Source organism: Neoarius graeffei, chromosome 16 (genome assembly GCF_027579695.1).
Source record: "Neoarius graeffei isolate fNeoGra1 chromosome 16, fNeoGra1.pri, whole genome shotgun sequence".
In the NCBI taxonomy this organism is placed as follows: Eukaryota; Metazoa; Chordata; class Actinopteri; order Siluriformes; family Ariidae; genus Neoarius; species Neoarius graeffei.
This window is the reverse complement of record NC_083584.1, coordinates 24,538,714-24,556,405: the sequence shown is the minus strand read 5'-3', so window position 1 is coordinate 24,556,405 and position 17,692 is coordinate 24,538,714.

Here is a 17,692-nt window from a genome sequence, read left to right as displayed (position 1 = left end):
TATGTATGTGTATATATATGTATATATGTGTGTATATATATATATATATATATATATATATATATATATATATATATATATGTGTGTGTATGTAATATGTGTGTGTATGTATATGTGTATATATATATATGGATATGGTATGTAGTATATATTTATTTTTGTAATTATATATTTATATGGATAATCATGAAGTGTATATATGGTATATATTTTTATAGGTGTATTAATGTAGTTTGGATTTCGGGGTAGTTAAAAAGGGGCGGGAAATTAAAAAGTATTGTACTTCTTCCCACTCCTTTTTCAAACAATGTGCGGTGTATTGTAATGTATTAGCTCTTTATGTTATTTTATTTATTCTTTTTTTGTCACTTTTTTCATTTTCTTTCTTTTGTATGTACAAATAGTTACATACATTTTTATACATGTTCGAAATAAATAAATAAATTCATTCATTCATTCATTTATACCGGTTTTTATTTCGTTCCTCAAAGTTTCCGTAGCCTACAAACAAAAAAGTCATTCTTCTCCTGCACAAGTTTCTATGACCCGCTGGGGTTCACTTCCTGTGTGACATTCGCTGACTGAATGGAGAGAGCGGGAGGGTGGACTACTATCACATCTCCACATCTTAAATAAGAGGTAAATATTGCAGTCTATCGTTATTCAAAAACATCAATTTCAAACACGATATCAATATATTTGTCCACGTTAATGAGAGGCTCGCGAACATTAAATGACGTTAACCTCTGTTAGCCTATCAATGCATAGGGCCTGACTAGCCTTTGGTAACACACTAAACGAATTCTCTTTCATTTTTGGCACTTTTTCTGTTTGTGTAGATGGGAAGACATACTGAGAATCCGAATCGCCAACATTTGAAATAATAATTGTTTTGAATTATTTCTTGTCTTATTTAATGAAGGTTGTAATAGAATTAGCCTACATTTGGCTTAAGCTGGATGAGACAGAGACATAATTTTATAGCCATTTGTTAAACAGCTGACAGGGAATGTAATTAACCGTTCCGGGAACGAACATTTTTTTGTTCTAACCGGTTCGGGAACGTCTATTTAATGGTGGAACCCAAAACCGGAAACGTTAAAATTCCGTTTCTGTTCAGAACGAACCAATAGGAAAAAAGTTCTGGTTCAAAGCCCTGGTTCTAATGGTACAATGTGTTTGCTCATTGCCTCAGAAGGCTAATGGATGATTAGAAAACCCTTGTGCAATCATGTTAGCACAGCTGAAAACAGTTTAGCTCTGTAGAGAAGCTATAAAACTGACCTTCCTTTGAGCAGATTGAGTTTCTGGAGCATCACATTTGTGGGGTCGATTAAATGCTCAAAATGGCCAGAAAAATGTCTTGACTATATTTTCTATTCATTTTACAACTTATGGTGGTAAATAAAAGTGTGACTTTTCATGGAAAACACAAAATTGTCTGGGCGACCCCAAACTTTTGAACGGTAGTGTAGTACGGAATGATAGTACTGATTAACATTAAGGACAGGCTGGTTGGACATACAATTCCAAAAAAGTTGGGACAAAGTACAAATTGTAAATAAAAACAGAATGCAATAATTTACAAATCTCAAAAACTGATATTGTATTCACAATAGAACATAGACAACAGATCAAATGTCGAAAGTGAGACATTTTGAAATTTCATGCCAAATATTGGCTCGTTTGAAATTTCATGACAGCAACACATCTCAAAAAAGTTGGGACAGGGGCAATAAGAGGCTGGAAAAGTTAAAGGTACAAAAAAGGAACAGCTGGAGGACCAAATTGCAACTCATTAGGTCAATTGGCAATAGGTCATTAACATGACTGGGTATAAAAAGAGCATCTTGGAGTGGCAGCGGCTCTCAGAAGTAAAGATGGGAAGAGGATCACCAATCCCCCTAATTCTGCACCGACAAATAGTGGAGCAATATCAGAAAGGAGTTCGACAGTGTAAAATTGCAAAGAGTTTGAACATATCATCATCTACAGTGCATATCATCATCAAAAGATTCAGAGAATCTGGAAGAATCTCTGTGTGTAAGGGTCAAGGCCGGAAAACCATACTGGGTGCCCGTGATCTTCGGGCCCTTAGATGGCACTGCATCACATACAGGCATGCTTCTGTTTTGGAAATCACAAAATGGGCTCAGGAATATTTCCAGAGAACATTATCTGTGAACACAATTCACCGTGCCATCCGCCATTGCCAGCTAAAACTCTATAGTTCAAAGAAGAAGCCGTATCTAAACATGATCCAGAAGCGCAGACGTCTTCTCTGGGCCAAGGCTCATTTAAAATGGACTGTGGCAAAGTGGAAAACTGTTCTGTGGTCAGATGAATCAAAATTTGAAGTTCTTTATGGAAATCAGGGACGCCGTGTCATTCAGACTAAAGAGGAGAAGGACGACCCAAGTTGTTATCAGTGCTCAGTTCAGAAGCCTGCATCTCTGATGGTATGGGGTTGCATTAGTGCGTGTGGCATGGGCAGCTTACACATCTGGAAAGACACCATCAATGCTGAAAGGCATATCCAGGTTCTAGAGCAACATATGCTCCCATCCAGACGACGTCTCTTTCAGGGAAGACCTTGCATTTTCCAACATGACAATGCCAAACCACATAGTGCATCAACTACAGCATCATGGCTGCGTAGAAGAAGGGTCCGGGTACTGAACTGGCCAGCCTGCAGTCCAGATCTTTCACCCATAGAAAACATTTGGTGCATCATAAAACGGAAGATACGACAAAAAAGACCTAAGACAGTTGAGCAACTAGAATCCTACATTAGACAAGAATGGGTTAACATTCCTATCCCTAAACTTGAGCAACTTGTCTCCTCAGTCCCCAGACGTTTACAGACTGTTGTAAAGAGAAAAGGGGATGTCTCACAGTGGTAAACATGGCCTTGTCCCAACTTTTTTGAGATGTGTTGTTGTCATGAAATTTAAAATCACCTAATTTTTCTCTTTACATGATACATTTTCTCAGTTTAAACATTTGATATGTCATCTATGTTCTATTCTGAATAAAATATGGAATTTTGAAACTTCCACATCATTGCATTCCATTTTTATTTACAATTTGTACTTTGTCCCAACTTTTTTGGAATCGGGGTTGTACTATTTAGTACTGAAGTATGCAGTTTTGAACAAAGGCTAGTCAAAGGAAAATTTACCAGAGGTGGACAAAGTACCCAACTTCATTACTGAAAACACTCTGAGGTCCTGGGCCTGTCAGACACTCTGTGGCAGTCTAATAAACCTTGACATTTTTAAGTCATCTCATCTCATTATCTCTAGCTGCTTTATCCTGTTCGACAGGGTCGCAGGCAAGCTGGAGCCTATCCCAGCTGACTACGGGCGAAAGGCAGGGTACACCCTGGACAAGTCGCCAGGTCATCACAGGGCTGACACATAGACACAGACAACCATTCACACTCACATTCACACCTACGGTCAATTTAGAGTCACCAGTTAACCTAACCTGCATGTCTTTGGACTGTGGGGGAAACCGGAGCACCTGGAGGAAACCCACGCGGACACGGGGAGAGCATGCAAACTCCGCACAGAAAGGCCCTCGCTGGCCACGGGGCTCAAACCCGGACCTTCTTGCTGTGAGGCGACAGTGCTAACCACTACACCACTGTGCCGCCCTGTAATGAAATTTGTTTTTATTGAAATAAAGTGCAAACACAACCTTACAAAAAACTATTTTCAGAGTCTTCAAACCTTGTAAAAAAAAACACACTATAAATATATCTGCACAAGACTTTTGAAGTCTGAACCTTGTAAACATACAGTGCTCAGCGTAAATGAGTGCACCCCCTTTGAAAAGTAACATTTTAAACAATATCTCAATGAACACAAACAATTTCCAAAATGTTGACAAGACAAAGTTTAATATAACATCTGTTTAACTTATAACGGGAAAAAGTAAGGTTAATAATATAACTTAGATTACACATTTTTCAGTTTTACTCAAATTAGGGTGGTGCAAAAATGAGTACACCCCACAACAAAAACTACTACATCTAGTACTTTGTATGGCCTCCATGATTTTTAATGACAGCACCAAGTCTTCTAGGCATGGAATGAACAAGTTGGTGACATTTTGCAACAACAGTCTTTTTCCATTCTTTAACAATGAACTCTTTTAGTGACTGGATGCTGGATGGAGAGAGATGCTCAACTTGTCTCTTCAGAATTCCCCAAAGAAAATGATTTCTTTACACCACAAAGGTGAAGGCTACAAGAAGATCAGCAACGCTTTGCTTATCAGTCAGAATACTGTAGCAAAAGTGGTACAAAAATTTAAGAAAGATGGAACTGCAACCATCTCACAGAGACGTCCAGGTCGTCCACGGAAGTTAACACCTTGACAGGAGCGTCTTCTGATGAGAAGGGTTGAAGGAAATCGGCATGCAAGTTCACTGCAGTTATCTAAAGAAGTAGAAAGCCAAACTGGGGTGACTATTTCCCGTGACACAATACGGCGTACACTGCAGAGGAATGGCATGCATGGATGCCGTCCATGAAAGAAGCCTCTCCTCAAGCCCAGGCACAAAAAAGCCTGCCTAGAGTTTTCCAGAGCCCATGCTGACAAAGATGAAGACTACTGGGACTCTATACTCTGGAGTAATGAGACCAAGATAAATGTTTTTGGAACTGATGGCTTCAAAACTGTATGGCGTCGCAAAGGTGAGGAATACAAAGAAAAATGCCTGGTGCCTACAGTGAAACATGGTGGTGGCAGTGTCCTTATGTGGGGCTGCATGAGTGCTGCTGGTGTCGGGGAGCTGCATTTCATTGATGGCTTCATGAATTCACAGATGTATTGCTCTATACTGAAAGAGAAGATGCTACCATCACTCCGTGCCCTTGGTCATTGTGCACTTTTCCAACATGACTAAACACACATCTAAGGCCACTGTTGGATTTCTGAAGAAGAACAGGGTGAAAGTGATTCAGTGGCCAAGTATGTCTCCTGATCTGAACCCAATCGAACACCTATGGGGAATTCTGAAGAGACGAGTTGAGCATCACTCTCCATCCAGCATCCAGTCACTAAAAGAGGTCATTATTGAAGAATGGAAAAAGATTGATGTTGCAAAATGTCGCCAACTTGTTCATTCCATGTTATAAGTTAAACAGATGTTATATTAAACTTTGTCTTGTCAACATTTTGGAAATTGTTTGTGTTCATTGAGATATTGTTTAAAATGTTACTTTTCAAAGGTGGTGTACTTATTTACGCTGAGCACTGTACGTGTTGGCTACATAAAAGTAAGAACAGCATTCAGAAATGTAATGTAGTTTCAATACTAATTGTAGAAACTTCAGACTACCTTTGTTTTCTCCAAAGCCAGTTGCCCTTTCAAATGAATATTAATGAGGTAGGTGTAATTCACCTATAATCCCCCCTCCCCCGTCACTGTCAATAGTCCATTTGTCAAAAACAAAGACCCTGGCCCCTGTACCTCCCTGCCCCCCCATCTCTCTGCTTGGAAAGTTACTGCAAAGAAAAGAAGCCCTAAAAGCCAAAGCTACATTTCACAATCTTATGCATAGACTTATGCATGGACTGTAATAAATCTAAAGTTAGCAATGAAGATAAACTATGACTATGCAGGGCATGTTCTCATCTCATCTCATTATCTCTAGCTGCTTATAGACGCAGACAACCATTCACACTCACACCTACGGTCAATTTAGAGTCACCAGTTAACCTAGCCTGCATGTCTTTGGACTGTGGGGAAACCGGAGCACCTGGAGGAAACCCACACGGACACAACATGCAAACTCCGCACAGAAAGGCCCTCGCCGGCCACGGGGCTCGAACCCGGACCTTCTTGCTGTGAGGCGACAGCGCTAACTACTACACCACCGTGCCACCTGCAGGGCATGTTGACTTAGGTAACTAATTACTGTAAATCAGTAAATCAGTGAAACAGTTTGGCAACAGAAAAATGTTTTCAATACTTGACGAAAATAACACAGCACGTTTCGATCAACTAGTTCTTTCTCTTCAAAGAGCACCTCCTATCCGAACAACCCACTAACCATCTAACATGCACTCTCTTCTTCTTACTCTATGATTTCCTATGTTTTACTGTAGCTTGATTGTTTTTCTCAATTGTAAGTCGCTTTGGATAAAAGCGTCTGCTAAATGTAATGCAATGTAGTTCTCCCTATACGCTAACTGAAAAAGCATGACAACAACCGCTAGTGAGACATCTTCCTTGCATTGGCCATTCCTCAAAGTTTCTTAGGCTACATCCACACGACAACGGCAACGAGATTTTATTAAAAAATATCGCGTCCACATGGGCAACGGATCAGTAAAATATCAGGTACATATGGCAATGCAACGCTTGCTGAAAACGATGCAATACACATGCCACACCTCTACGTGCGCTGTAAGACGATCCCATCGGAGACACCAGAACAATAGAAGAAGTAGACGCATGCGCATAAACCCCTTCTTCTACCCGGCGTGAAGCACTCACAGGAACAAACACACAACAACAAGAAGAAGATGGCTGCGACTACGCGAGGAAATCGTGCCTTCTGTGTGTACAAATTAGTTTTATTAGTGTGCATAGTTTTATATAACTTAATTTTCTTATTGTGTGTGAACATTTTGAAAAGCATTTTTATATAATTTATATAACTTTTTATATTGTGTGTGAACATTTTGAAAAGCAGTCTTATCCAAAAAAATAAAAGAAATTCCAGAAAAGGTTCAGTTACTTGTTTATTTAAAAGAAAAGTTGTATACAAAAGTGAATGCAATGCAGTGGTTCATACAAAACAGCGAGAGTGCTGCTTGTTCTAGTCATGTGGTTGTGACGTCATCGTAAACAAATCCGTTCTACTCATCCAGATGACTTCGCAACGGCGCCGTTGCCAGATTTTTCCACTCTGGAACCCGTTCTCAAAAAATATCGTTTTGGGGCACCCAAAACACCGGTGCCGTGTGGATGCCAGGCCGAAACGATAAACAATTTTATCAGATTCACCTGAATCCGTTGCCGTGTGGACAGGGCCTCAGTTGGTATGGAAGTGAACATGTGCACTTGTTTATACTGGTGAAATGGGGCGTGCTCTCACCTCTCCTTTCTACGCAATGAGCGAATGATAACACTGATGTTCCATGTGCTTAACATGTGAATAGCTGATGGGTGTGTCGTTAAGAGGCTGTTGCTGGTTGAAGTACTGAAATTCGTAAGATTTGTTTTTATTCTCTTTACAAAGTGCTAAAGATAAAGTTTGTTTTAAAGATATATATATATATATATATATATATATATATATATATATATATATATATATATATATATATATATATTTGAAAACTAGAAGATTCAAGGTTTCTAGTGGTGTTACTTGAATGTTTCTAGCACAAAAACTCGCGGAGCTTTAGATGTGTGTTTACTAACAGTCCTAAAAGTCCCCTGTGGGGGGTCGGCGACCTGAGGCCAAGTTTACATTAGACCGTATCTGTCTCATTTTCTTCATGGATGCACTTTCCGTTTACATTAAACCGCCTGGAAACGCCGGGAAACGGGAATCCGCCAGGGTCCACGTATTCAATCCAGATCGTGTCAGCTCCGGTGCTGTGTAAACATTGAGAATACGCGGATACGCTGTGCTGAGCTCTAGCTGGCGTCGTCATTGGACAACATCACTGTGACATCCACCTTCCTGATTCGCTGGCGTTGGTCATGTGACGCGACTGCTGAAAAATGGCGCGGACTTCCGCCTTGTATCACCTTTCATTAAAGAGTATAAAAGTATGAAAATACTGCAAATACTGATGCAAGTACTGCCCATTGTGTAGTTATGATTGTCTTTAGGCTTGCCATCCTTCCACTTGCAAGTGGTAAGTGATATGCGCTGGGATCACACACACAGCGGCTCAGTCCCGAATCACAGCTTGTGCACTACACTCGCGCGCTCTGTGAGCTGCGCAGGGCCGGAGTGCGCACCCTCCAGAGGGCACTCGCTGTTCAGGGCGGAGTGATTTGGAGCGCAGGATGCCTATGGAGCCGAGCGTATCCGTGTATTGGTGTTGCTGTGTGCACGCAAATCGTGTATTGGTGTTGCTGTGTGCACACTTATCGTTTTAAAAACGTTAATCTGATGATCCGCTGATACGGTCTAATGTAAACCCCACCTGAGAGTGTTAAGTCAAAGTACAGATCGCACTGGTCAAATGTTACTCTGATACCAGTGAAAGTTGTCCAGTCAAATTTTTACTTAAGTTAAAGTACTGAAGTACTTGCTTTTAAAAATACTTAAGTATTAAAAGTACATTTTCCGTCAACGCATCGTTGTATTATTGCCACAACACTTACAAAACCTAATGCCGTTACCAAAGACAGAAATGTGAATTCACAAAATGAACGCATGCTGTGCCATCATGGTGGTTTAACATTAAGCTAGCTAGTCAGTGAAGCACCACCTGACATGCTAGCAAACTCTTTTCAAACTCAAAATCATATTGGGTAGCTAACGCTACTAGAAAAGAGAGATTTCTACATTCTGTTTATTTGGCAAGATTATGCTAAAACATATTTCTGAAAGGACTTCAGAGAAGTTAACGTTATTCATGTTAGCATAACTGTGTTTACATGCTAACTAACAGTGTCCAAGTTAACTAGCTATGTGTAAACGTTAGCCGTGGACAAGGCGATGGCAACTTGGTGGGCAAATCCACAGAAAGTCATTTGATGAACCAGACTGCATAGCTATTGCAATGTTATCGCGAGCTCTAAAAGCACGGACAACTTCACTACAAGCTTTCTCTTGGAATAAAACTTTTACATCCCTCAATATGCTTCCGCAGGTCAGATGGCGAGTTCTTGTAGGCCGTGATGTGGTTCATTTTCGGCAAACATTTAAAACAAAACGACTCTTTAATCCTTTCAGAAAACTGAAACGTGGGTTCTAGGTATGGCCCTGGGTGCGTGCATTCCCCAGAAGAACCGCCTCCTTCCATTCTGCCATCAACTCATCGTGTTCAAATAATGCTGCAGAGAAATCTTTAAACTTGATTTTATACAGTCTATGGATGTGCCGTGACCCGAGTGATTACTGACAGACTGTCTCAGTGTCACCTGCGAAAAAACAATCACGTTTTAGAAAAGAAAAGAAAAAAACATCCACTTTTAAAGCAGCTTCATAGTAACGAGTAACGAGGACCTTGATAGAAATGTAGTGGAGTAAAAAGTACAATATTTGTCTTTCAAATGTAGTGAAGTTAAAGTCATAAGTTTCCAAAAAATATAATACGCAAGTAAAGTGCAGATACTCAAAAAGTGTACTTAAGTACAGTACTCAAGTAAATGTACTTCGTTACTGTCCACCTCTGCATAAAAGACTGCTGACTTATGACTCTCTCATGAAAATAATATTTTTTAAAAATGTAAAAAATAGTAATTATGTTATAGATATTTCAAATATTTCCTGTTTGAAACATACTTTGTCACCAGGCTGTTATGTGACGTTGATATTATCTGACAAACTGACATTGAATGCTTGTGATTTTCAGAACCTCAGGCGACACTGCATTTAAAGCAGACACGTGTCTGTAGTGGAAATCACTGTATGAGCTCAGGAACACCAACGTCTGTGAAAACAGTTCATTACTGCCCTGTATTTTATTGAAAATATATACTAGAGCATACATGTCAACCTTTGGTCAATCAAACCTGTATAACCAACCTCCAAAATCCGTATTTCCCTTATAAAATCCTTATAAGATGCAAATTAAAATAATTTACCTAAAATTTGAATGATAATTAACAATGATATATCCCAGTTACTTTTTATTCAATATTAATAACAATAAACCTTCAGAATGAATACAAAGCTCCAATGTTTGACAAAAACACAAAGTGTCACTCTAATGTTCTGAATTGTACTCCATGACAGCTTTTTTAGCACTCTGCACCAATACCTCACGAGGCTGCATGTCACAGCAAGTGTCTGTCGCTTAGGTGGAAATACGCGTTTCAAACAAAATGTTACTTCCCGGTTGGCGGGATTCTCGCAATGCGGTGTGCGCATGATCAAAAGTGGAACGAAGTCTCGCTACCACAAGATAACGCGTGATTTCATAAGATTCTTTACTGGCTGTTTGTGCTTTCTGTGGTGTACAGTACATTTGTAAATGTTATGCACTCTTTTATCATCGTGGGAATTGATTATAGCTCTAAATAAATATTGAAGTTTTTTTTAAAGAATCCATATAACTTTATTTGTACGCCCGTATACTATGTTTATTGAATCAAATCCGTATAAAATACAGACATTCCATATAGGTTGACATGTATGCTAGAGCGACGGCTACAATTATCGACACCTTAATGATCTTTTGGTTGTTGCAAAAGTAGAAAAGACTTTCAATATGTAAAGTGTGCATGAATAATTATTCAAACGTCCACTGGAAAAAAATGAGTTGATTCCTGATTACTTAGTGTATCAGATCATGTGACACCGTTCCTCAATTATCGACACCTTTGTACACAGTTATCGACACCGTTCCACAATTATCGACACCCAGATGATTATTTATTTTTAAAAAATAATCGGTATGTGGTATTAAGTTAACAAAACAGTTAAAATTTGTTTTACATAGACTTATATTTAGTCCAAAATATCTTTTATATAAATATATGGATGTCGGTGTTTATGTAAATGAGGAAGTAATTCTAATGTTTGTAACCAAATGAACTGATAATGTTTAACCTGTGTCAGAAAATCTTTTGGTTCCACTGTCTACCCACTTTCTAAGTATTTTCAAAGATCACATTTTGTTAATCATTCGTTGTTGTTTGTATTAATTTCTAGTTTTGTAGTTTACCAATAAATGTCAACAGGCAACTGGCATTGTAACCGCATGAAACTCCAGTCAAAGGTCGCATGTCATTCCTCAAACCAAAATATAAAATGTCTACTGATATTGTAATATGTGGTAGATATTTACAACAAACTGCAAAAAAAAAATCTGAATATTTCAAGCATGTAATTTTTTATATGCTAGTAATTTAATTCTGGTCTACATGTAATTCTATTTATTGCAATAGGAATCCAAATACTCTATAAACATTCCATTCTGTTACGAATCAAAAAAATTATTATAAATCACAGCACTTTTATTTTTTTAAAGTACTTCATCTATTTCAATAATGTTACACAAAGATCGATCCATAACAGTTGTAAACGTCATTTAATTCCACGGGGTGTCGATAATGGTGAACACCGGTGAAAGTGATCACTATTATCGACACCTCACGTGATTCTCAAACGCGCGTTTGGATACAAAATGGCGACTGTCAAATGAAAGAGTAAGAAATAAAGTAGGTTTCGACAAGGAGATCATGAAATATCAGTGAATTTGATAAGTAAAAACATGTCCATGATCTTTCCACCATGGTTACCTGCGATGATAACGTCCGGGTTTTCCTCAAATTGCCGATCGTGCTAAAAAATCCATCTCAGGTACAGAAGCTGTGTCATCAGACGACAAGATCAAAGGGTGAGGTGTGTCTTCCAGTTGATTAATTAACCAATAATAACTGTTGTTACTGAAACTCACCTTTGGAAAATTGTTTTTTATTGGTAAATCTGAAAAGGTGTCAATAATTATGGACTGTCAATAACTGTAACTGCTGCTCTAGTTAAATATTGCTTTTTATTTTATAAACATATTCCATTCATCCTTTTAAAGGGTGTTAATAATTCTGGACTTGACTGTATATTTTGAATTATTACTGTCATATGGATGTAATACAACTGTTTTGACATACTACTAATTTGGCATACTATTTCGTACAGAAGAATGCAGTTTTAACAGGCTACTCAAAGGTACAATCCCAATTCCATAAACTTGGGACAGTGTTTAAAACATAAATAAAAAAGCAGAATATGATGATTTGCAAATCATGGAAACCCTATATTTAATTGAAAATAGTACAAAGACAACATATCAGATGTTGAAACTGAGAAATTGTATTGTTTTTTGAAAAATATACGCTCATTTTGAATCTGATGTCAGCAACACGTTTCAGAAAACTTGGGACGGGGCAACAAAAGACTGAAAAAGTTGTGTAATGCTAAAAAAACTAATTTGGTTAATTGGCAACAGGTCAGTAACATGATTGGGTATAAAAAGAGCATTGCAGAGAGGCGGAGTCTCTCAGAAGTAAAGATGAGGGGTTCACTGCTCTGTGAAAGACTGCATGGGCAAACAGTGCAACGATTTAAGAATAATGTTCCTCAGTGTAAAATTGCAAAGAATTTGGGGATCACGTGATTTATGGTACATAATATCATTAAAAGATTCAGACAATCTGGAGAAATCTCTGTATGCAAGAGACAAGGCTGAAAACGTGACATTGGATGCCTGTGATCTTCAGGGTCTCAAGCGACACGGTATTAAAAGCAGACAAGGGTCTGTAGTGGAAATCACTGTCTGGGCTCAGGAACACTTCAGAAAACCATCGTCTGTATTACTGCATTCACAAATGCAAGTTAAAACCAGATATAAACAATATCCAGAAACACCGCCACCTTCTCTGGGCCCGAGCTCTTTTACGATCGACTGAGGTGAAGTGGAAAATTGTCTCGAGGTCCAACAAATAAAAGTAGAGGTGATGCAACACAGTGGTAAACATGCCTCTGTCTCAACTTTTTTGAAACGTGTTGCTGACATCAAATTCAAAATGAGCGTGTATATTTTTCAAAAAACAATAAAATTTCTTCATGGCAGCATTTGATATGTTGTCTTTGTACTATTTTCAATGAAATGTAGCGTTTCCATGATTTGCAAATTGTCATATATATATATATATATATATATATCATTCATTCTCATTATCTCTAGCCGCTTTATCCTGTTCTACAGGGTCGCAGGCAAGCTGGAGCCTATCCCAGCTGACTACGGGCGAAAGGCGGGGTACACCCTGGACAAGTCGCCAGGTCATCACAGGGCTGACACATAGACACAGACAACCATTCACACTCACATTCACACCTACGGTCAATTTAGAGTCACCAGTTAACCTAACCTGCATGTCTTTGGACTGTGGGGGAAACCGGAGCACCCGGAGGAAACCCACGCGGACACGGGGAGAACATGCAAACTCCGCACAGAAAGGCCCTCGCTGGCCACGGGGCTCGACCCCAGGACCTTCTTGTTGTGAGGCGACAGCGCTAACCACTACACCACCGTGCCGCCCATATATATAACTTTACACAGTGTCCCAAATTTATGGAATTGGGATTGTACAACTTTTTTTTTTTAATATTTTTTTTATTTTTACCTTGACTGGAGACAGAATTCATATTGTTATGATAGATGTGGGCAGAGTTTTGAAATATAATATGAGGCTGAGATATTTCACTTAGTGATATACTGTGTACTCTGTGGCCAGGTTATTATAAGTGCACTTCATAATGACCAACCCATGCAGAGGAAGAAAAAAAAACCCTATACTCCATACTGTCATATCAGTGTTACTGAAATATTTTGAGTAATATATTTTTAATATGACGGCGGCACAGTGGTGTAGTGGTTAGCGCTGTCGCCTCACAGCAAGAAGGTCCGGGTTAGAGCCCCGTGGCCGGCGAGGGCCTTTCTGTGCGGAGTTTGCATGTTCTCCCCGTGTCCGCGTGGGTTTCCTCCGGGTGCTCCGGTTTCCCCCACAGTCCAAAGACATGCAGGTTAGGTTAACTGGTGACTCTAAATTGACCGTAGGTGCGAATGTGAGTGTGAATGGTTGTCTGTGTCTGTGTCAGCCCTGTGATGACCTGGCGACTTGTCCAGGGTGTACCCCGCCTTTCGCCCGTAGTCAGCTGGGATAGGCTCCAGCTTGCCTGCGACCCTGTAGAACAGGATAAAGCGGCTAGAGATAATGAGATGAGATGAGATGAGATTTTTATATGATTAAAAATATGTTTTTTTCTTACAAGTTTTTATTGTTTTTTTTTTTTTGTTTTGTTTGACCTGTGCTTTTTATTCTAGGAATTTGATCCTGTTCATCCTTTTCAAGATTTTAAATAATTATAGAATTTGTCATTTTGCTACACCAAAAGTTATCAAAACTCATCGTCATCATCCTGTGTGAATATATTTTCATGGAAGAAGGCGCATCTTCGGTAACCACTTTATCCTGGTCAGGCTCATAATGGATCTAGAGCTTATCCTGGAAACACTGAGGGATAAGCAGGAACACACCTGGATAGGATACCAGTATATCACAGCACACCATGCACACACCCATTGGGATACTTTATAGGACGTAGACATGAATCCAGTTAAATCAACAGATTTCACCTCATCATGTACAACCCCGATTCCAAAAAAGTTGGGACAAAGTACAAATTGTAAATAAAAACGGAATGCAATAATTTACAAATCTCAAAAACTGATATTGTATTCACAATAGAACATAAACAACATATCAAATGTCGAAAGTGAGACATTTTGAAATTTCATGCCAAATATTGGCTCATTTGAAATTTCATGACAGCAACACATCTCAAAAAAGTTGGGACAGGGGCAATAAGAGGCTGGAAAAGTTAAAGGTACAAAAAAGGAACAGCTGGAGGACCAAATTGCAACTCATTAGGTCAATTGGCAATAGGTCATTAACATGACTGGGTATAAAAAGAGCATCTTGGAGTGGCAGCGGCTCTCAGAAGTAAAGATGGGAAGAGGATCACCAATCCCCCTAATTCTGCGCCGACAAATAGTGGAGCAATATCAGAAAGGAGTTCGACAGTGCAAAATTGCAAAGAGTTTGAACATGTCATCATCTACAGTGCATAATATCATCAAAAGATTCAGAGAATCTGGAAGAATCTCTGTGCGTAAGGGTCAAGGCCGGAAAACCATACTGGGTGCCCGTGATCTTTGGGCCCTTAGACGGCACTGCATCACATACAGGCATGCTTCTGTATTGGAAATCACAAAATGGGCTCAGGAATATTTCCAGAGAACATTATCTGTGAACACAATTCACCGTGCCATCCGCCGTTGCCAGCTAAAACTCTATAGTTCAAAGAAGAAGCTGTATCTAAACATGATCCAGAAGCGCAGACGTCTTCTCTGGGCCAAGGCTCATTTAAAATGGACTGTGGCAAAGTGGAAAACTGTTCTGTGGTCAGATGAATCAAAATTTGAAGTTCTTTATGGAAATCAGGGACGCTGTGTCATTCGGACTAAAGAGGAGAAGGACGACCCAAGTTGTTATCAGCGCTCAGTTCAGAAGCCTACATCTCTGAAGGTATGGGGTTGCATTAGTGCGTGTGGCATGGGCAGCTTACACATCTGGAAAGACACCATCAATGCTGAAAGGTATATCCAGGTTCTAGAGCAACATATGCTCCCATCCAGACGACGTCTCTTTCAGGGAAGACCTTGCATTTTCCAACATGACAATGCCAAACCACATACTGCATCAATTACAGCATCATGGCTGCGTAGAAGAAGGGTCCGGGTACTGAACTGGCCAGCCTGCAGTCCAGATCTTTCACCCATAGAAAACATTTGGTGCATCATAAAACGGAAGATACGACAAAAAATACCTAAGACAGTTGAGCAACTAGAATCCTACATTAGACAAGAATGGGTTAACATTCCTATCCCTAAACTTGAGCAACTTGTCTCCTCAGTCCCCAGACGTTTACAGACTGTTGTAAAGAGAAAAGGGGATGTCTCACAGTGGTAAACATGGACTTGTCCCAACTTTTTTGAGATGTGTTGTTGTCATGAAATTTAAAATCACCTAATTTTTCTCTTTAAATGATACATTTTCTCAGTTTAAACATTTGACATGTCATCTATGTTCTATTCTGAATAAAATATGGAATTTTGAAACTTCCACATCATTGCATTCCGTTTTTATTTACAATTTGTACTTTGTCCCAACTTTTTTGGAATCGGGGTTGTAAACGTAATGTAGATGCAGTGAAAAACAATATCAGGCACTTTGTCAATCTTGTCATATGTGCTATTAAAATAATATCTCATGTCATGCACTTTGAGGACACTGTGAATACTTATTAAAACCTACGCCATTGTGCAAGTCCACCTCCGTACACTCTCCTCAACCTGCATTTTCCCCGTGGATAAAAATGTAAACGTCAGAACAAAATATCACTAACGTTGCATCACTAATCCATGCCCAAACTGACAAAACAAAACAAGAAGCACTGTCTCTGTGAAAGATTTTTTTTCATCATAAATTTCTTATATAACTTTTTGATAAAGCTTTGGCCCCAGATTTCTGACCATAAATATTCTGGATGTCATTCAAAACCACGCTAATAGAGTTAAATGCCAAAAATAGAGTTAAATCTCTAAATGAGAATTGTGTGTGGGGGGGAAGGTTGTCACAACATCATTTAAGATCTTTATATCTTATCTTAATGTGGACTTTGTTATTCTTGTATATATGTGTGGCAACCTGGGAAAACTTTTCACATGGTGAAATTTCTTACATGTACATATATATTTTTGAAAACTACACGCCTTCTTGAAATGAAATTGTTGTCTGAAATTGTTATACACAACTCAATCACATTAAAATCACATTTAAAATAGCATTTTATCGTCTGGTCAACCCCACCAATTAGAAAACTGCATTTTAAGATTCCATTATGACTACTCCAAAGTAGAACAGCAGACATTTAACAGCCATTATTTAATTACAAACTAATTTGTTAAGGTTTATGCCCATTTCGCGATGGCACATATCTGTCTAATGCCGCTTTTCCACTACAAACGCGGCTGAGCCGTGCCGTGCTGAGTCGAGCTGAGTCGGGCTGAGCGGGGCTGTTGGAGTTGCATTTCGACTACAACCGCGCTGAACCGTGCTGGCTGGAAGTGGGTGGACACATTGGGTGGAGTTAGCGAAAGTGGGTGGACGTCACGTGATGTCGTTAAGCAGCGCAAACAGTGACATCAGTGACAGTGGCGGAACAAGTCAGAGCCGGGCTGGGGGCGGGGCAAATGACCGGGCCCTTTATTAAAGCTTATCATAACATCATTTTAGGCTACAAAATGTCCGCAACTGCGGTGTTTACCAATTTCAACACTACCGGGTGCAACTATGTTATTTAGTACATCAAGTCCTTCAAACGAACATGTAACTCAGAAACAAAAAACATTAGGATACTGTACATGGCTCATAATAAAACATCAATAGCCTATACTGCGCACATTATTTGAAGGGCATACGAATGAGCGCTCAGAGGTTGCAACGGTGACAGGAAGAGTCAGAAATAAAAGGAGGGCGGTGCAAACCTCACTGAATGCACTGTGTTTACCAATTTCAACACTACGGGGTGCAACTATGTTATTTTGTACATTAAGTCCTTCAAACGAACATGTAACTCAGAAACAAAAAAACAGGTGACATACTGTACATGGCTCATAATAAAACATCAATAGCCTACTGCGCGCATTATTTGAAGGGCATACGGCGAGCCTTGCGCTCCGCGAACTCATCCACGATGCTCTGTATGTCACTGATTCAGTGAGCTTTTAAGCGGTAGTCTCACGACCCGAATAGTAAACAATAAACATGGAGGACATGGAGTCGTTAGTGTTGCTGGTCTTGGTGCTGTGGCTTGTTGTCACCGACAACGCGGACAGATACTGGCAAGCGCGTATAGAT